The sequence below is a fragment of the Lycorma delicatula genome, chromosome 1, assembly GCF_047948215.1.
Source record: "Lycorma delicatula isolate Av1 chromosome 1, ASM4794821v1, whole genome shotgun sequence".
NCBI classification, from domain to species: Eukaryota; Metazoa; Arthropoda; class Insecta; order Hemiptera; family Fulgoridae; genus Lycorma; species Lycorma delicatula.
The window spans coordinates 116,284,488-116,306,188 of record NC_134455.1 but is presented as its reverse complement, the minus strand read 5'-3'; the positions used below and the strand labels follow the sequence as shown (position 1 = coordinate 116,306,188).

Sequence of the window (21,701 nt, the reverse complement as noted above, 5' to 3'; positions counted from 1 at the left end):
GTTTATTCAAAGGATGAGTTGATACACATGGAGACTATCTGTCAGCTTGATATTATTGGGTCTGGATCCCTGTCAATTGGAGAAATCAGGCTGAATGGATAATAAATGAGAATTTAATACACTAATTGGCAAAAGAAGGGATTGCCGAGGGCATTTAGGGTGCCACCTGGGCTTTCCTGCGTTCTTCTTTTGTTTGTTTTGTTGTTGCTAAGTTTTTGTTGTTAGTTTGTTTTACTGTAACTGTGTGTTGAACTCACTTCTGTTACCTTCGGGTAGGTAGTGGATTTCAGTTCCTTTCCTTATTTTGTTTACTCAGTCTTGTTTGCGACTAGTGTAAGATGTGTTTTGTTGGTTTTAGGGATAATAGTACACCGTTGGGAATGTCACATGTGTTATTCACATAGGTGGCATGCTGACTGAGGCAAGAACAAGGCTGAGAGATGCCTTTTGCCAAGGTTTTGAGTAGCACCTTGGGTTTTGGCTAGGTATGGTGGGGATGGCCTGGCGACTGCAACATTCACTTGGTGGGTGTTTTTTCCTACGGAGTTAGGATGTCCTGTTGCAACCAGTAGTCACATTCATCCTCTTGTAATAAGGTTATGAACTGCTGGATAATTTCATATTTCATGGTTTTTTAAAAAAAAAAAAACAAGCCATGAAATCGTATACCATATGCTTATTTTTGTGGGTGTAGGGGAGATTCAAAAAAATTATGCAGGTTTTCAGTACCCCAGGTCTGGTAGTTCTGACTATTAAACATACTCTCCAAGGTGAAACTATGCTTCATCTGTGAAAAACATTTGATCTAAAATGCCAGTATTGTCTCTAATGAAGTTCTTGAACCATTGACAGTTGCAAACCCTTTAGCATAATCAGCATTAGGTAGCTCATGGTAAACCTGCATTCAATACATATAAACATTTTTATGTTTATATATTTCAGCTGAAGCGTGTAAAGATGTGGTCCCTAGAGAAGAATACCCAAATGTTGGTGGACTTGAGATTTTTGCTAAAAAAATAATTAGCAAATTTTTGATCTGTATTTCTGAGGATGTTTTTTCATGTTTTCATTGTATCAATGTTTAATGTCCTGTTTGGCCAATATAGAACAGTATACAGTTAGAACATTTGCTTTATATATTCCAGGGGCAATGTGCTTGTTTAGTATTGTGTTCTGTGTGTAATGATTTATCTTGTTTTGATTATTTTTCTGTAGACTATATTATAGTCCGATTTTTTTTAAATTTGTGAGATATTTTCTCTGAATCTTTAAAAATTCAACAAAGAAAATAATGAATATAAAGAATTCATTTCTTGGAGAGAAATCTCTTGACAATCAATATCTATATAAAAGAATAAAATCAGCATATAAATTACTAAACATAACATTTTTGTTATAGCCAGATATAAAAGCGTATCTGGTTAGTGATAAAAAAAGAAGAAATTGACATTTTTGTTTTTGGGCAGGAAGAAATCTAAAGTAAATAAGCACAGCCAAGGAGAAATTTTGTGATTTTATACAGAGAAGCTGCTTCAAATATTAGTAATACCTGGAAAGAAAATAAATATATTTATTCATTTTTTTCAATTTTAATGGGTGAAGAACTAAAATAACTGTTACAAGCTGATCACCAAAAACAAAATAATTTGTTGTACTTAATAAATAAGTAAAAAATCTATTCTCTAATATGAGTAAATCACTAGTTATCTAATAAATGAAGAATGTTAATGATTGTGCATCGCAGATGAGGGTAGGAAAGTAGTATAAAAATCAGAGGAATCAAACCAAATTAATAACTGATAAATCTAAGTTTATACTGAAGCAGATAGAATGAGGGTGGCACTGATGACAGAAAAGATCAAAACAAAGTTATCTATGCATATTAAATTAGTTGATATTAAGATTACACCATTCTTTATATGTACTTGATGATTTTTGCCTAAAATATTTGTTGCATTAGTCTATAATAATACACATTCATTCCTGTTGTTAGACTATAAATGAAACTAGTTTTGAAAAATATATTGATCTTTATACAGTACACTGTAATGATATTTATGATTATTCATTATGCCATGACTCTACTCAGCTTAAAGTTAATATTTTGGTGAAATATAACATTCTGAAAAATATTATTTTAGAAAACTTTACCTTCTTTTTTCAGGTGATCTAACTTGAAATATAATGAAAATAAGAAAATTACAGAAAAAGTTATTAGGGTGTTAGATAAAAAAATATAGTAAAAATTATCTGAGTGGAGTCTATCCCTTTGCTAATTTTGGACTAAAATTGTTTTCTAACAATCTTTGTCCAAATTATTTTAGATGCCATCAGTAAAGCCTTGATAAAGTATCAAATATTTGATATGGTTTTTGTTGAAGGAAAAGAAAAAATTATTAAAAATTTTAGTATAAATTTGATTATAATTTAAATGTAAATCTAGTATTTATTATAATTTAAAATACTTACCTTAATTGATATAAATATTTCTATATAAATATATTTTATTAATTATTTTTTGTGCATGCAATTTTTATTGGGTAGTTATTAATTGCCATCAATTGCCTCAATTGCCACCATACTCATTATCAACACTCATTTTAACTTCATTCATTTCATCATTCTCATTAAAAGTCATGCGTAATTTTTTTCTGAGGTTATTTAATAAATCTTTCGTCAATTCTAATTTTGTTAGTTTTGTAATATCATGGATGAATACGTAAGCCATAGCATGTTTGATGTTGAAAAAAATAATAGTTTAATAAAAATACTATCATATAGTAAACTCTCTTTCATAATACTCTTTTCTTATAACAGTTAATAACAATTGTTAATTATACTCCCTTGAGGAGATTATTATTTGAAATTAATTATCCACAAAAAAATAATAATTATCCATATTCTATGGACTTTGAGATAGCTATGGAGTATAAGCATGTCCCCAGATTGCAGGTAGCAGAAAGACTATTACCATGGTGCTTAGTTACAAATAAGGAGAAATCTGAATAAATAATCATTAACTGGCAGTTGATGATTATTAACTGGTTCAGTAGCTGCTGAAGAGTGATGGGATTCTATCACGAGTGGAACTACGCACTTTAAATTACCAATAAGGATTCGTTTGGTATGGCAGACAGGCAGCAACTACCTGTAAATAAACTGACATAAGCTTGAAGCAGATAGCTGTATTACTTAGGTTAAAGCAAAATACAGTAGGCATTAATCAAGTGAAATAAAACGATGAACAAGAGTTTTAGTCACGAAGAAACAAGATAATTAACAAAAAAAAAAATTTTAAATGTACCGTAGTAATAATAATAATAATGAATAACAGAATAGAACAAAGAACACATAATTTCAAACAATAGTATTAGAATTAGATTAGTTAGGATAGATTTGAAGTAAAAGTCTAAAACAGTAATGTTCACTTATATGCCAACCTCTTCAGCAAATGATGAGGAGAAAAAATGTATAAAGAATGGATGATCAAATCAACTTATAAAAAGATGTAATGAAAAATGCTGTAATCTAAGAAAGGAAAACAATAGGTTATAGGCTGTAAAAAAAATAAACAAGAAGCTATGCTTTTTTGTGAGCACCTTTTTAAAAATAGAAAAGAGGATGCAACGGGATCAAGAGAGATATAAGAAGAAATCAATTAAATTTAAATTAATAATGGTTAACCAGAGATTTCAAAACTAATTTATTTATTTGGTTTTACAATCACAGGATATGGTTATTGACTAAAAACCATATGCAAGACATTGATTCTGAATATAATTTAATAATGATGAAGAGCATTTTAAAGTTTATGAATTTATGGAAAGAATGAAAACAAAAAAGCATATAATCAGACTAAAAGAGAGTGATATAAATTAAAAATTTAATCCAAGAACAGGTACAGCCCTAGTAAAGACAGTTACTTTTATATGGATTTGAATACTAGATTGTGGATACTGATGTTCTTTGGTGGTTGGATTTCAATTAACTACATATCTCAGGAATGGTTGACCTGAGACTGTACAAGATTACACTTCATTTACATTCATATATGTCATCTTCATTCATCTTCTGAGGTAATACCTTATGGTGGTTCCAGAGACTAAACAGAAAAGAAAGAAGGGGTAGAAGTTTCTATAATTCTAAGTTTCTAACAGCCCTAGAAGTTTCTATAAAAGTAGCTTTAGAAAATAATAGAAAGGAATGAATGAAGATAGGAAAGGAGATATGGGGTAGAAAAGTTACAGTTTGTCGAAAATATTGGTTAAAGCTGATGGAAGTTGGTTTGTTTGGCACATTTCTCCCGCCACCACCCCATTTGATCACCCTAAAGCATAAGACCGAATGTCTGTGCCATAAACAGCAACTGAGCCTTAAACAGTTTAACGACCAGTATCCTAAATAGCTCCTAGAGCTTATCTAACAGCATGAGCGGACTAAGCGCGGTGCCATACACCACTGACTTACATGTCCCAACTGCTCACTTGTCATATATTTGCTAAAATGGGTAGGCTCACCCCATCAACTACTAAAAATATATAGGACATCCATAAATTAAAATTTATTTCGTCTAGACTCTAGGTTGCTGAATGCCAGCAGATACCTGTCTACCATATTAAAGTGCTTGAAGCCTTAGTTGGCTGATGGTCAGCCATATATGTCTCTACATTAGTTTCACACAGGAGTGCGGTAGGAGTCTTTTCCCTTAGCTAAACTACTGATGTTGGTTGAACAAAGCAACCGCGTCAAGGAACTCCCACATGGTCTGACAATGCGGCTCTCACCACATTGACTTGCCGCTTGTGAGTGACCAATTTTCCCCTTGACCTCTAAGTTCCAGAGCTGATGGATATATGCTGATGTATGTGTGCAAAAAGTATAAAAACATAAGATGATGAAGGCAGAATATTGTATTGACATATAATAAATGAAATTAACTGAAATGCAAAGCAGGAAAGACTGGTTGAAGGAGATCTTTAATGGCATAGAAATAAATATGATTACTAAAAATAAAGATGTTCATATAGGAAAACAAGAGAAATCTCCAAATGAAGTCAGAATGAATTAGTTTCAGTGGTGCAGATAGAAAACTATTTTAAGAGGATAAAAAAGAACTAATAGGTGGAAAGATTATGTGTAAGTGCTATCTAAAGGAGAAAAGTATCGGCTAAAATAGAAGAGGAAAAATAAATTGAGGTTATTTCAAAGTAGAGTCTAAACTAGAATTTGAATTTATAAAGGTCTAAAAATGACTGCATTTATTTATCTCTATAAGAGTAGAATAGTACCCTCAATTTTAAAGAAAAGAGTGAAATTGATACCATTCATAAGAAAGTAGAAAGAAAGGAAATTAAGGATACCACACACAGTAAATGTGAAAACTATTGCATTATGTGCTTAATATTAAAAAGTATTAACTAAAATAGTTGATAGGTGAATAGACTTTGGGGTGGCCACATCCATTATACTTTATAAGATTAAGACTAATTTGCTTTCAGAAAGAGCATGGGTACAAGTCATTTTGGCCCACATTCTAATCTTAGAAGCCAAGCTTAAGAAGAATAAAGCTATTTGAATAACATTTGTACATGTGGAGAAAAAATTTGGTAATGTAGAATGGAATAAAATGTTTGGAATTTTAAGAAAAATCAAAATTAAATAGAGGAAAAAAGAGTTATTTACATTCTGTACAAGAATCACGTGGCAATTATAGCAGCAGAAGATATGGAAAGATAGAACTCTGATATAGGTAGGAGTGAGACAAGGAAGTAGTCTCTTACATAGAAGAAATAACTATCCAGCGAGAAACAGTAAAAATTTTCTAATGGCAATGTTCTTTTGGCAAAAATGAGATCATGAATGCCATATTTTTTTTTGCCGGGAGAGAGATTGAGTTTGAAATTAAATAGCATATGCTTGGATAGTTAGAATTGATTATTATTGACAATTTCGTAATTGATTATTCTGATGTAATTCCAATGTTCCAAGTACTGTCACAGATAATATTTAAATATGAGCTCCGCTGGTCGCTATGCAAACATTCAGCCGATAATCGACTTCTGTCCAGGTTCACTGGATCATCGCAGGCGCATTTGTGGCAGTAGCAGCGGTGATCCATTGTCTTAAATGTTGTACATCGCTGATCTTTTCACTGTATATAATGTTTTTAATGTATCCCCATAGAAAAAAAGTTTAGGAGTATCAAATCTGGGCTTCTCAGAGGCCAAAGCACAGGACCGGCCCAACAAATCCAACTATTACGGAATCTTTCATTGAAAGTGCGTCGAATGATAACAGCAATGTTACTTTCTTGTCCAATTTGCTAAACTTGCGGGAAAATGTACAGTTGTAGCATATTTAAATAAACACTGCCTGTGATAGTAGGCTCACGAAAAAAGAATGGGCCAGTCACACGATCGAACATCAAACTGCACCATACGTTTATTTTTGGGGAATCTCTGACATGCTCAGAGATACTCTCAGCATGTCAGAGATCCTCTGGGTTGCTGAGATCCTCTTATCCTACAATTATGTCAATACATTTAAGATAACGGATCACCGCTGCCATTGCCACAGTTACGCTTGTGATAATGCAGCGGACGTGAGGAGAAATCGATTATGGTTGGATATTTACAGAGCGACCATTGGAGCTCATATTGAAACATTCTAAGGTATGTAAAAAAACTTTTTGAATTAGTGAATTATATAAAAAGTACTCGTTTGATTATCTCTAGTAGTTTCCGAGATACGATTTTTTAAATTGCAGCAACTTTTTTGGATGACTATTTTGTGAAAAAAATTAAAAATATTTATTGAAGAACTGAAATAAAAAGTTACACATATTTCTGCAATTTAGAAAATTTTAGTTTTTGTTGGCAGTCAGTTTACATTTTTTCTCGGCATTCCTTTTCCTATTTTTATTAGAGATAAATTTCTCTAGTTGTCTTTGTCGTTCATTTTTTTTTAAATGGGTTACATTTAAAAACTTAATGTACTAATTAAGTAATTTTTTTCTAATTATTTAAAAAAATACTCTGTTTATTTAAATATAAAAATTATAACTATCGTAAAATGTAGTAGTACTTTCAGTCCAATATGATTTCTTAAAATTTTTAATTATTTTATTTTCTGAAATAAAACCGCAGTAATTTAAATAAAGTATGTTAGGAGCTATGTAAATTAAGTAAATCTGCAGTAAATTAAGACACGACAATCTCAGTTTTATGAATACTAAAAGTTAAAACTTACCTTTTCAAGAAATTCTTATATACACACAGCGGGGTGGCGAACGGTGAGGGCACAAGTCCCGCGCCGCTGACTGATTTTGCATAATCAAAATGGTTTCATTCTCATTTTTTTTTTTTTTTTTTTTTTTTTGTTTAAATCCGAATATAACTACACTTGAATATTATCACGCATACATTTCACATCGACTAATACCTGGCAAGGTTTGAGTCGAGTGGAAGCTTGTGTTGCGGTCGGACGTATTGTTGTGCGCTCTGTCTTACACTGTTTTTTTTCTATTCAACGGTTTTATATCTGATTTTTGGAATTGGGAATTGACGGTGGAAAATTTTCGGAAGTATTTTAATATAATTTGATGATTTTTGGTTGCGGACTGACCTTTTTATTGAATTTTTTTTATTTGAGTAGCCTTATTGCTATTGGCAATAAGGTTCATAGTTGACTGCTGGTCGCAGTGGTTAGTGTGAGTTAGTAGTGGTGTACCTTGAGTTGTTTTCAATTCGGGTGTAGCTTATATGTAGTGGATGGCATAGACAATTGTAACTGGTATCGACTGATAATATTGTTTATTATACTTCAAGTGATTAACTTTTGATATTGAAATTAATTTAATTAATTTCAGTTGTTGTTATCTCTTGATAAGATAGACTGCTGTAGCTTAGTTTATCAAGCTATCATTTATATATATATATATATATATATATATTTTTTTTTTGTATCAATGGATGCGGAATTGTCCCCTAAGTACAATTTCGAGACATGCGACGTCGTAGCTCCCTCCCATCTGAGGATACAGCCTCACAAGGGGCTGGACCCTCGAAGGGAGCAACTGGAAGGAGAGAGAGTGGCACAGTGGACACTGAAGGTATGGATACTACGGTGAGCACCCAGGAAAAGATTAAATGGCGGGAAACCGAGGGCAGAGTAGCCAAAAGACCTAGAGCGGGTTCTTCGGAGGAGGAAGAAACCCCTCCTACTCTTGAGCAAATTACCTACAAATTAGGTAATGCAATCACACAACTGAGACACATGACTGGCAAGGGGAGTCAAACTGCAATCAAAGCCCATGAAAGGGAACTTAAAGAAATATATGAAGACTTACAAAGACTGTGTGAAGAGAAAGCGGAGATAAGTAATCAGACCACTCAGACTGAAGGTCATTATAACAGCGAGATGTCGGACATTTTGGATGTTGATCTATCAGACGAGCAATTGATAGAGAGACTGCCCTCCAGATGGTCAAGGTGGGTGATGAACAGGATCACTCAGGTTAATGCAGCAAAACCTGGAGAGGGTAGTTGTAGACTTGAATGGCATAAGACCAAACAGCCTATATGCAGGAGCAACGCCTGGTACAATGTTTCTTCAGGAATCAACGATACTCGAAGACAGTAAGGTCACAACTAATGGTACAAGATACACAGTCATCTATGACTCCAGTTGCGGGGATAAGGAAATGGCGTCACACGTACTTAAGGCACTAAGAAGAGTAGTGGGTAACTCTGAGTCTTCAGTTTTCGTGATACCAAATGGCCCTCCGGGCATTTTGATTAGGAAAATAGTAATATATATTTTAAGGAAGGGGAAGACCTTACCAAGGATGGTCCTCCCCAATCCAAGTGACAATGCAAGACCAAGATCCAGATCGGCGTCTGTAAGGCGAGGAACCCCACCGGTCGCCGAGAGTAAAACCATTGTTGTACAAGCACAAGGGAAAACATACGCTGATCTATTAAAAACTATGAAAGAGAAAGTTAAAGTAGAGGAGGCTGGAGAAATTCTTTCTATAAGAAAGGGTAGAGATGAACAGCTAGAAGTTAGGGTAAGTGGAGTACAGAAGGCAGGGGAGTTTTCTGCAATGCTGAAGGATAGAGCAGGGGATCTTCAGGTCGATATACGTAACAAGGGAGACCGTAAAACAGTTGTACACATTAAGGACATGCTTGGAGATACTACGGAAGGTGAGCTAAAAGAGGCAATTGAGAAGGTCCTAGGAACGGGTGAGAGATTTCAAATAACATCTATGAGAGATGCATACGGTAGTACCAAAAATGCTACAGTAATTACTACTCAACGCAGCGCAACAAAGTTAATAACAGGAAGACTAAGAGTAGGCTGGGTTTGCTGTAGGACATATATCTGCATCGAAAACGAAAAATTTTACCGGTGCTGGAGCATGGGACACGGTAGAAGAGAATGCAGGGGCCCTGACCGCACCAACTTATGTTTCAACTGTGGTAATACGGGGCATTTCATCAAAGACTGTAGGCAAGCAATGAAGTGTCTCGATTGCAGAAGTACAGAACACAGAACTGGGAGTATGAGCTGCAATAAACATAATGATTAAAATATTATTAAGTAATAATAATAGAAGCCTATTATCAGGAGACCTGACGCTGGAAATAGCCACAAGATACAATGTCGACTTTCTGGTGTCTACGGAGCCTAATGTGTATTCGGCTGCCAGAGGTCAATGGATACCCGACAGGAATGGGGCTGTGGCCATCAGAAGAATACTCAATAGAGTGGATTATAACTTGTACAGCAGAGAAGACGGAATAATAGCTATTGAATTAAGTGACACGATTATTGTGCGTACATACATCAGCCCCAATTATTGCACTATAGAGTTTTTTCAAAACCAGATATTTAACCTACAGCAGATCATGACCAGATCGCGGAAAAGAGTGGTAGTGCTTGGAGATTTTAATTGTAAAACTACTGTAGCGGGTGCCAATTCTACAAATGCTAGAGGTAGAATTCTCGAGGACTTGTTGGAGGTTACGGGTGCGTGCTGTATAAATGATGGGGCTCCTACATACAGCGCAAGAGGTCACCAATCAACAATAGACCTGGTAATTGTGGATAGTAGGTTTAGAGCAGATACCGTCGAGTTTGCTGTCCTTACCGACGAAACTGCTAGTGATCACAAGACCGTATTGGTTAACATCAGAGATTGTCCAAGGCGGGTAAGGCAGGATAATATTATCTCTAGATTAACGGATTGCCAGATACACCGGGTGTCAAATAATGCGGCAAACAGGATTAGGAACTGTGAAAACATAGAACCGGAGAAATTTCAAGAAATAATCAAAGAGGAAATTGCTAACATACCGCAGTCCGGTAATAGATATCATCCGGTGTACTGGTGGACCAGAGAAATCGAAGACCAAAGGAAAATCATGCAGCGTCACAAAAGAACTGCTCAGAGGTTGCGAGCAAGGAATAGTAACGATGAAGAAAGTCGACGTGCTGCCCAAGACTATAGACAGGCCAGGAAAAAGGTTAACTTTCTCATTAAGCAATCTAAGACGAATAAATGGCAAGAGCTCTGTAACGAACTTGACACTGACCCTTGGGGGAAAGCTTTTAAGATAATTACCAAAAGGGTAGGTAGAGAGGTGCCAACGTTGAGTAAGAGGAAGCGGAACGACAAGTTAGGATTCTTTTCCCTAGACCTGAAAATCTGAATAGGGAAACAATTGTTTGTGAAGGTGGCAGATTCACAGAACAAGAGGTAATGGAGGTCACTAAAAGTTGAAAAACCGGAAAAGTCCAGGGCCGGATGGCATACCTGCGGCCATCATCAAGACTATAGCAGGAATAATACCCTGGGAAATTGTGGATCTGGCTAGTTATGGTCTACAAAACTGTAATTTTCCTGGCTGCTGGAAAGCAGCCAGGACGGTTTTTATACCCAAGGCGGGGGTAAATAATGGATATAGGCCGATTACTCTTATTAATAATATGGTAAAGGTGGTTGAGAGGCTAATAGAAGTCAGGCTTAGGGCAGAGCTTGAGGAAAAGGGCTGTCTACATCCACAACAATATGGATTCAGAAAAGGCCGATCTACCATAAATGCCTTAGAGAAAGTTAAAAATTGGGCTTTAAATAGCAGGAGCGGTACCTGGAGGACCAGGAAAATCCCCCTAGTGATAATGCTGGACATTAGGAACGCGTTTGGATCAGTTCCCTGGTTATCTATAATTGATGCATTGCATGAGATGCGAATAAGTGAATATCTAATAAATCAAGTTAATCACTATCTACATCAAAGGTTTCTTGAGATCAAAACCTTGGAAGGTAAGGCAGTTTTCCAGATGTTTGGTGGCGTTCCTCAAGGTTCTGTGCTGGGCCCAACCTTGTGGGACATTTTTTATGACACAGTCTTCAGACTGAATTATCCTGAAGGAGTTACTGCAATTGGCTATGCTGATGACATAGCAATCCTCGTTGAGGATAGGGATGTAGATAACTTAGAACGCAAAGCCAATCTGGCATTAGGAATTATAGATGAATGGTTACAAAGAAGCCAACTACAGATAGCCCCAGGGAAGTCCAGTTGTATTGCCCTTTCCGGCAGAAGACCTATTAGAGGTATAAATTTGAATATCAGAGGAGAGCCAATTATGCAAGTCAATGAGGCAAAATATCTGGGAGTCATACTCGATAAAAATTTGAGATTTAGCAGACACATCGATATGATATGTAGTAGGGTCACTCCAATGGTCAAAGCTCTGAGAGGACTCTTCCAGAACCATGGAACACCAAAAATAGAAACTAGGAAATTAATAACTGCTGCAACAACATCAATGATATTATACGCGGCCCCGGTTTGGGGACATACAATTAGTATTAAACAGAATAAAGGAAAATTGAGAAGAGCGCATAGACTTGCACTGTTGAGGGTGGCCGCTAATTACAGAACGGTGTCCTATGACGCGCTTTGCGTAATAACAGAGGTTCTACCAATAGACCTGCAGATTAAAAGCAGGATGCTTAGATATGAGGGACTACCACAAGACGAGATAGCGGCTCAATTGGAGCAAGAATGGCAATTGGAATGGTCACGCTCAAGAGTCGGGGATTGGACTAGAAGACTAATCCCTGATATAGGTAGGTGGTATGGAAGTAGACGCGGAAACGTTGACTTCTATATGATACAGTTATTATCGGGGCATGGATCTTTCGGGCAGTACCTAGCCAGAATTGCAAAAAGGGACACACCACAATGTGTTTATTGTGAGGAAACAGATAATGCGGAGCACACTATATTTGTATGTCCTAGATGAGCTGAAAACAGGAGGGTAATTATAACAAATCGATTAACACAGGATAATCTAATTAATTGGATGGTACAAAATCAAGAGAACTGGGACTGGTTCAGAAGGTTTGCTGGAGAGATCCTGAGAACTAAGGAAGAAGAGGGCGGTAGACTGTGATTAAGTTAAGTAGGGAAGGGTGGACAGTCTCTCTGTGGAGGGCCCGTATGCCCTGGTATGCGGGTTCCTGCGAAGGGGGAGAACTCCAGGGGAGATGGGAATAAAAGAAAAGACCGAGTCCCAGCCGGCGGTGTTTCTCCCTGCGGGCGTCTAGGCGCTTTGTGGGGTGGGTACCGTCGGTTAGAGGCATAGGCGTAAAGACCGAGACCCGGTTCCCTGTGGAGGGGCAGGGGGACGGCATCGCCGGACCTTGGCCCTAACGCGGGGGATTAGAGGCAGGCAAAAAATAAAACAAAAGATCCAAGACCGGGGGGGCCAACCTGCCGTGCCGGATGTAAAGCTGGTGGGTGGGGGACGCCCCCTTTGAGTAGAAGGACACTCTCCCCAACTGAGTATACTTAAATGGATATCCGGTCGGGGAGAGTAGGGTGAAAAAAAAAAATAAATAAAAAAATACCTGGCAAGGTTGGGTGCTTTGAGTCAATGAAGGCTTGCATTCAGCTAGCGAGGAAAGTAAAAAACATATGTTTCGTTGTGCTTGCGTTGGAACACCTGATTGTACATCGTAAGTTTTTATCGCTTGTTGTGAATAGAAATAAAATATTTGTATTAAAAATGAAAACAAGGGTTTAATTTAGTATATTATTGAACTTTACTGAATAATAACTAGAAATATCTGTATTATCGAGACAAAGGAAAACATGATTTTGTTGTTGTTATCGTACTACTAAAGAATATATTTTTACGTTGTGTATCATAATGTGAACCTAGAACTTGTTCCGAGGTTACTGAAAAATCACCCAGGAAACTGTTGTTTAATGAAAGGTGCCGGAAATTGTGTTGTGTCGTGAGGTTGATTCATGAGTTTGATATATATTTTACTCGCTATCTGTTTTCGAGAAATTGTCTGTAAATTTTGCAGGGATTCTCACTCCTTGTGTAATTAAATAAAATGAAGTTCGAAGATTATAGTATATTTTATAGTATATTACTATTTATGTGGGTTGAATACTTATGGGAATTTAACCTATCCCTTCGTCAGCAAGTAGTGTATAAAAAATCACTTGAAATACCATGAATTAAAAGGTATAATTCCAAAAAAAAAAAACATGAGAAAGCTAGAATTTATGGTCTTGATAGAAATACATTTCTATTATTAAACAGTTTTGTAGTATTGTTACAACAACGTTGGATGGATTAGTTTATTTTTGTAACATGAGCAGATCACTTATAACACTGCTGCACTTTGAAAATTATGAAATATTATAGAGTGCAACATTTATGCTTATTATGAATACTTTTAAATACTAATTAGATAACTGTTCAGCATATATTGGAAGAAAACGTGGGCTAGATAAACAGACTGTACCTGTTTATATTAAAGATAAAATAAAAAGTTACATAGTATCATATTTGATTATGTTGCCATTGAAATTTGCACAATTGCACATTGTGAGAGTTGGTGGTGATTATTCCTTCATAATTTTATGGTTGTTTGCTGCTGACGCTGCATTTTCCCTTCTTTCAATTTATCCGTTAAATATTGCTCCAGTATTTGATAAGTATATTGCATTACCCAATGGTGAAATTAAAACAAGAATTGAACAACTTGCTGCTGGTACTCATTTTCCATTATATAAATTATATGTTTTTGAAGGTTCAGAAAGATCAGTTCATAGCAATACTTGTTTCAGTGTGTTCTTCAAAAACAAAAGGATTGTATTATTTGATACTCTGTTAAAAGATTACGTACTAAGTAATAAAGATAATAAGAAGGATGATAATAAGGAAGAAAATAAACTAGAAGAAAAAAAAAGGGATGTGATAATCAGGAAGTTGTAGCTTTATGAAGGCATGAATTGGGTCACTGCAAATTAAATCATTTTGCTAAAAATATTATCATTGTGCAAGTGAATTTGTTCTTTTCGTTCATGGCATTTGGTTTTTTGTTTAAATGTAAAGTACTGTATTGTGCATTTGGATTTTACAATGAACCAGTTCTTATTGGATTAGTGGTAGTACTGCAGTTTATATTTTCTCTATAACACTGAGCTGTGTTGCTTTTTAACTAGTCTCAACAGAAGATTTGAATTCCAAGCTGATGCATTTGCTAAATCTTTATGGAAAGCCACAAAAATTTAAAAAGAGCTTTAATAAAATTGAATCAAGATAATTTTGATTTTTCAGTATATGATTGATTGTTTTATGTATAGTATCATTCACATCCACCTCTTCTAGAACGATTGAAAGCACTGGATAAGTCAGACTGATTAATCAGTTAATTTTTATCATTCTGTAATATAATATTTATAAATAAATTAATTATTGTAATTACTATTATTTTTAATATTTATTAAAAAAAATTATAATCACTCTTTATTATTCGAATATGTTTAAAAAAAATATTTGTGAAAAATGTTACTTCTTTAGTTAATTATAAAAATATTTTTATTATTTAGGTTTTGTAAAAATAGTAGATCATGATGTCATAATATAATTATTTCTTTAATCAGATGTTCTAAAATTCTTTTCTCCTTTTCATCTGGTATGTGTATTTCACTTCAAGTTTGTTTGTATATTGTGCATAAGTGAATGTTTTTATACAAAACTTCCTGGTCTTTTGGCAAATGTAATTAGTACATATACATATCATTGATTTTCTTTTAGATATGATACAATTTCCATTGAAATTATATCACATCTATATATTTTTTTTAATAAATATTGATATAGAAGTTCTGTGATATCTTTGCTGCTATCATATTTAACCATGTTCTGATATTTGTTGATCAGTACTAGGATTGATAGATCTTGAGAATAATGAACAAAAACGGATAAAAAAAATAGTAATTCTATATTTATATGTAATTTAATTTTACATAAAAATTGTTATTAATTGTTTAAAAAATAAATATGTTAAAAAAATCATATGGGTCTTCTATATTAGTTATTTTATTATTATATCATAGTTAACAGTAATGCCAATGTATTTCATTTTTATAGTCATTTATTTTAATCTGTTCTGGAAGACCAAATGATGAGTCTTCAAAATTTTAGATTATATCCGTGGCCAGAGGACCAGTATGAGTACATATACTGTTTACTTTATTTACTTGTATTACGTTTTTCTGTATTTAATGTAGTGTTTATTTGTTTTTTATAATATTGCTATTAGAACATTTTCCAACATGACTATTAGAGACAGGGATGCAAGCAAAAGTATATGTGTGTCTGATTAACTGAAGAGTAAAGAAAGAAAGAAGAAATTGCGAAAAAATTGAGAGAAACTCACTTGCAAATGTTAAAAAACTGAAAATGTGCAACAAATTGAAGAATTACTGGAATTCACAATTTTTACTGGAATTTCAAACTTGTGGGAATGAAATTACTTCAAGTGATGCTCATGAAAAACACCCTGAACATCATAAAGCCAGCTCTCGTTTTAATGAAGAGGAAAGCGATGATAAGGAAACTGAAGAATGGGAAAATATTCATGAAGTAGAGCGAAACTTACAGAAGGAGGATTTAAGAACAAGATGAATTATTTCAGGGACCGTAGTTTCAAGACAATCAACCAAGCAACCCAGACGAAAATGTCAATATCAATGATCCTCGTACTTGGCCTGAAATTATAAATGATAAATTTGGGATGTCTCAAAATGGCATGACAAGTAAAAAACTACAATTTTCCGAAACATAAAAATAACTGAAGTTTTTCTGAAAATTGTAAGAAAATTAACGAATGGGGAACATTAAGAATGAAGATGGTTATTGTACTCAAAGTACAAAGATGCCACATTGCATTGTTAGTAAGTTATTCTCTTCAAATGTCACTTGTTTGTATTTAACTGCACTTTAATGATTGGATACATTTAAGTTTGCGATTACAAAGTAATGAAAAAATTAGATTATCATTTACAAGCTGTGTACAAATCTTTACAACTTGAAAAGTATTTGAAAATAGGGAACACAATTGACAAAGTACATAAAACAATTAAAAACTGAAACACAGCTTTTAAAATGTGTGACCGAATAGTAGCTGCAATTTTATATTTATCAGACCACAATTTGGCATTCAAGTGAAGTAGCGATGCTTTACATAAGCCGTAGAATGATTATTTCTTAGGTCTGGTAGAATTACTTGGAAGTAATAATTGTGTCAAATCTTGCAAGATTTGATAAATCAATCGTGAAGGAATCGTTTCATAACTGGTTTATAATGATTCCTTGGGTTTATAATGATTCCTTAACATTTGGGTTGTTGCATAGAATCAGCATAGAGTTCCTATTTAACTCATAGAATACAAGATGAACTGAGCCTATTTCATCTGGTGAAGAATATTTTCAAATTTAATGTTTTCTAGTCAAAATCAATAGTGCGATCATTTATTTTAAGAAAAGATTCAAAATTTATCATGAACATGAGACATCATACAGGTTTTCAACACACTGAGATGGTGTTGGGTTAGGTGGTGCACAGAATTGGGATAGGTGGTAGTGTGGGATGATGATCCCACAGTGTATGTTTGAATTTACAAATATCCCAAAGGAAGAAAAGGACACGCTAAATGTTAAGACCTACTGCCCCCATACATTTTCATATTAGAAGATAACATAGTCAAGGAAATCGCGCCTTAGAAACTAATCTGGATGGCTCTCATAGGTCTATCTTGTTGAGAGATAATTTTCTTGTATGTTAAATGACTATTGATTTCAGGAATTGAAAAAGTATTACAGGGGAAGGTAAAGCTTTCTAGTACTAGTAACAGGAGGGTACTCTATGTAGAAGAGTCACAGCCCGTCTCTGTCAACTTCATAAACATAAGGTCCAATAATAATTAAAAAGAAAGAAATTATAAACCAGATGGTGACTTTGAAATTGTGTAATGTCTCTCATGAAACACTTGTTGTAGGAGACCATTGACAGAAGTTTCATTTATTAACAAAACTTGTTAAATGCAAATTAGCTTCTTTAACCATTATTAACTTGCTTAACAGCTATTCATTTTTATTAAAAAACGGTAAAATTAAGACATCTTTTCTCATTTTCCTAGTCTTGTCCATGCAGTGCATTAGTAACTTCAATTTTTTCAAGATGCAAGTGTAGATCTTTGTCATATCTGCCAAACCCTGTCTTCAGACATGCTGAATGAGAAGATGAAGATGTGTTAAGTGTCATAACTCTGTTCAGTTTTCTCATTGCAATTGCATTCTCAGGTGTACCTACATTACTATGTTTCTGCATTACTACCTTTTCTTTTGTAGTATATAGCCAGTCCCTTCAACATTTCAAATTCAGGTATTTATAGCGCAATCTGACGTTTGCGATTAACAGTGATGAATATCTAGCTGTCATCAAAATTTATGTAGAGAAATCACATAACTGTCACAACTTTTGTAAAAGGATTTCACTGCAAAATTACATTAAACCTCAGCCCAAGCTTACTTTGAAGCTACAATATTTATGATTCTATATAACATAATAGTTTTGTTCAAGGGTGCCGAAATACAACAGGTTGGACTACAAGATTAAATACTATTTGTTTAATTCTGTCTTACTTACTGAATACATTTTTATTAGTTTATAATGTGGATTATGTGCAGTTTTAACATTATCATTTTCTGTTTTTGCACATCAATTTTAAGAAAATAATATTTGAAACAACTCTGTATTTATTATAATTGATTTGATGTATACTAGTATATATTAGTACTAGTATTATTACTTTGGAAGAAATACAAAATAAAAGTAATATTTAAAATGTCTAATTTTTGCATTTCAACAGTAATCTAAAACAATTTTAATAATAAATTTAATCTTTATAATTTTATAATTTAAACACTCAGTCATAAAGGTCAAAAAATAAAATACAATATATAAAATAAAAAATAAAAGCCAAAAATATGAAATAAAGGCCAAAATAAATCCAATATACTGATAAATAAGAACAATAGAAATAAATGAAAACAATTGAGCAGTTTTATGCAAACAGGGTGCAAGTAGCAAAAATTCATTTTGAGAATTTCATTGTTGAAATTTTACTGAATCTGTATTTATAAAAAAAAACAATTTCAAGTAAACCTCTAATGGTTATATCACCAAATATTGTTTTTCCATTGTATGATGAAGACAATTTGAAATCTGATCTCATAAAATGAAAGTGGTAATACTATACAATAATAACACAAGCGTGTGATGGTTGTGTTTTTTAGTTATTTATAATTGATTCTTATGCATGTTTTAGCACTGAATCCGAAAATAACCTTCATTTTTTCCATCATATCAGGAGTTTTCGCAAATTTCAAAATATGTAAAAATTTGAAAATTACAAAAATATGATACAGTAAAATAGATATAAAATATTTTTTTTTTTATAATATATTAATAAATATGTTAAGTTCTTTGGCTTATACTTTGCATTGTTATAGCTAAGCAGTTGAGTGGTTAGAGAGGAGGGAGGGGGGAGGAAATTTACCCCTTAATTTCTAAAGAAAATTGCCACAAGATAAGCCTAATTTCTATTATAACGCATTTTAAAATTAACTTATTTAATCCATTTTTATGAGATATGTCATACCTTTGGAAACCACTCACAAAGCATATAAAAGTTTCTTTGGATGGCTTATACTCTGCTTCACACTTTTGCTTCTATGTTCTCTATAGGGTTCATTTCGGTGTAACATCCAACAATAGTCTGCCATCATTGTAGTAGTCCATTTTCCTTGTTACCTCCTTTCCATTTCTTTCATGTTCTGATGAAATCTCTCACCCATCTCTTTGATAATGGCAACCAGATTTTCAGGAAAATATAGCCCACATGTGAATTTAGGAAATGAACCTTCTAGCTCATGGACCAGCCTAAATTTTTGTACTTCTGCAGCATGTTCTCAACTATTAATTTGAAGTTTGGATCCTTCTTATTGCCCATAAACTTGGATACTATGTCTTTAAAGGCTCCCCAGGCTTCTTTTTCTGCAACTTCCATTTGTTTCTCAAAATTACTATTTTTGAAAAGTTTTTTAATGTCTGGACCAGTAAAGAGATCCTCTTTTAGTTTGGTGGTTGATAAGACTGGAAATTTGTCACAGATGTATTTAAAACATTTACTTTCTGTTGGTAAGGCTTTGACAAATTGCTTCATCAAGCCTAACTTGATATGTAGAGGTGGAAGGAGAACTTTATCCCATTCACACAGAAAACATGGAAACTCTGTGTATCCTCCTTGCTGTCGTAGGAGTATTGATATTATCTTGAGATTGCCACATATAATCCAGTTATGATTGTTGTATTTAATTTTATCAAGAACAAATACCAAATTATCATAACCCTCTTTTAAATGGACAGAATGTCCGATGAGTACTGATGAATACCTACTCTCATTATAAAGAAAGACAACTATGAGGCTTCTTTTGGATGAATCTATGAATAGTCTCTAATTGGTACTTTCATACAAAATGTTAAATTGAGTCAAAAGTCCACGTACATCAGAGCAGAAGACTAAGTCTACTTCTTCCGAAAAATAAGGAAGAAAATTCTTTTCTCTGTATCTGAACCAGGAAAATGAGGTGCAAGCTGCTAGCAGGTTCTTCACTTTAAGCCTCAAACCAAGCAATTCTGAATTTTCTTTGGTTGGTTTAGAATTGGCTAGTACCTCTGGACCATGAGGAACCGGGCATATAGCAGATGGCATAATTGGATTGACAATTCTTATTTATTCTTCAAATGAAACCGTGAACACCAGTCAAACAAAAGTAACAATCATTGGTGTGATTTTGTGGCTCTCGCCACACCACTCGAACTCCAAATCTGAACGCTTCTTGTTCACCTTTTGACCACTGTCTGTCCTTCAACACACTTGTAGCGAAAGTAATGAGATGACCAAATTTTCTCTTGTTTCCTATTTTCCTTTGAAAAACGCAAAGTACAGTTGTTGAACAAAACTTGTTATATATCTTTTTTGCCTTTCCATCATTAACTCACCACAAATGTAACAAAAAGAATCTACAGAATGCCTTGAAGCCATTTTGAAAATAGAACGTTTGCTTTATGGCCTGAAAATATATTTTCCATCGACAAAAATGTGTTTGACCATAGAGGACTGAAGAAAACTCGATTTACGCACACTGATGGTTGAAATAGCATTGATAGAAGTTGCATGATGCATGACTAGCATGGATAGCTGCCAATAAACATGTTACATCTTGTTAAAATCTGTTGGCCAAACTGTCAACTCCATGCTTTCACTGAGCAATGGAGAGCTAACTCTCCCACGTCTCATCATCTTCAACCCATTGCTCTCCCCATGGCCTCCTCTTCAGACCACTCAAATGTTTTTCCATAAGAATGCATATTATAAGCCAAAAAAGTGAATATATTAAATTGATATATTATTTTTAAAAAAACGTTTTGTCTATTTGTAGTATCAAATTTTTGCAATTTTTCAACTTCTTACAAATTTTGAAATTTGCAATTTATGAAAAAAACCGATGTGGTGAAAAAAAAAAGATTATTTTTGGATTTATTGCTAAATATACGTAGAAATCAATTATCGAAAGTTAAAAAACATTCCGCAACCCAAATTTTGCAAGCTTGTGTAATTTGTCAACTTCTTCTCCATACTCTCTCACTAAATCATCAAAATTTATTTCCTCATCAACATTTTCTTCAAGAAGCATCTCATCTGATAAAAATTTTCTACTTTTGCCTGCAATTCCTCATTTTTTGTAGATGCATCCACTATATCTTCTAGATCACTTCTTCCCACCTCCTCTAGACCATGATTAGAGTTGCTGTCTTCTTCAGTTAAATCAGACCTTTCTTCAGATTTGTTGTTTAAAATATTGAACCACTTCACATATTGTGGTTTTAAAAAAATTAAAAAACTTTGTGTATCTTTCTCTTTTTCTGGTTTCATTGGATTTCTTTTCACTAATGTTAAGCTTTCTTCAAAATTATCATTAAAAGTAACTAATGGTTTCATGAACTCATGAATTGGAATGGAATATAGTGTTCAGTGTAGCTTGAGGAAGCCAGTAGCATTCCACATGGTTTGTAACAGTTTTACATACAGACTGTACAGCAAAAACATTTCCTTTAGAATTTGGGATTTAGGTAGGGTAAACTCCTTAAGTTGATCATCTCACTCTTTTAGAATTCTGCTACAGTGAATAAAATTTAAAAAACTCACCAGTTATTTTTAAGTATTCATTTCCAGTGTATAATTTTCTAGTTT

The 21,701-nt window shown here is 33.9% G+C and overlaps 1 pseudogene; it reads left to right on the top strand.

The window, feature by feature from the left end:
* Window positions 1–9,103: 9,103 nt before the first annotated feature.
* Window positions 9,104–14,738, top strand: LOC142317614 (CAAX prenyl protease 1 homolog pseudogene; annotated as a pseudogene).
* Window positions 14,739–21,701: the final 6,963 nt, after the last annotated feature.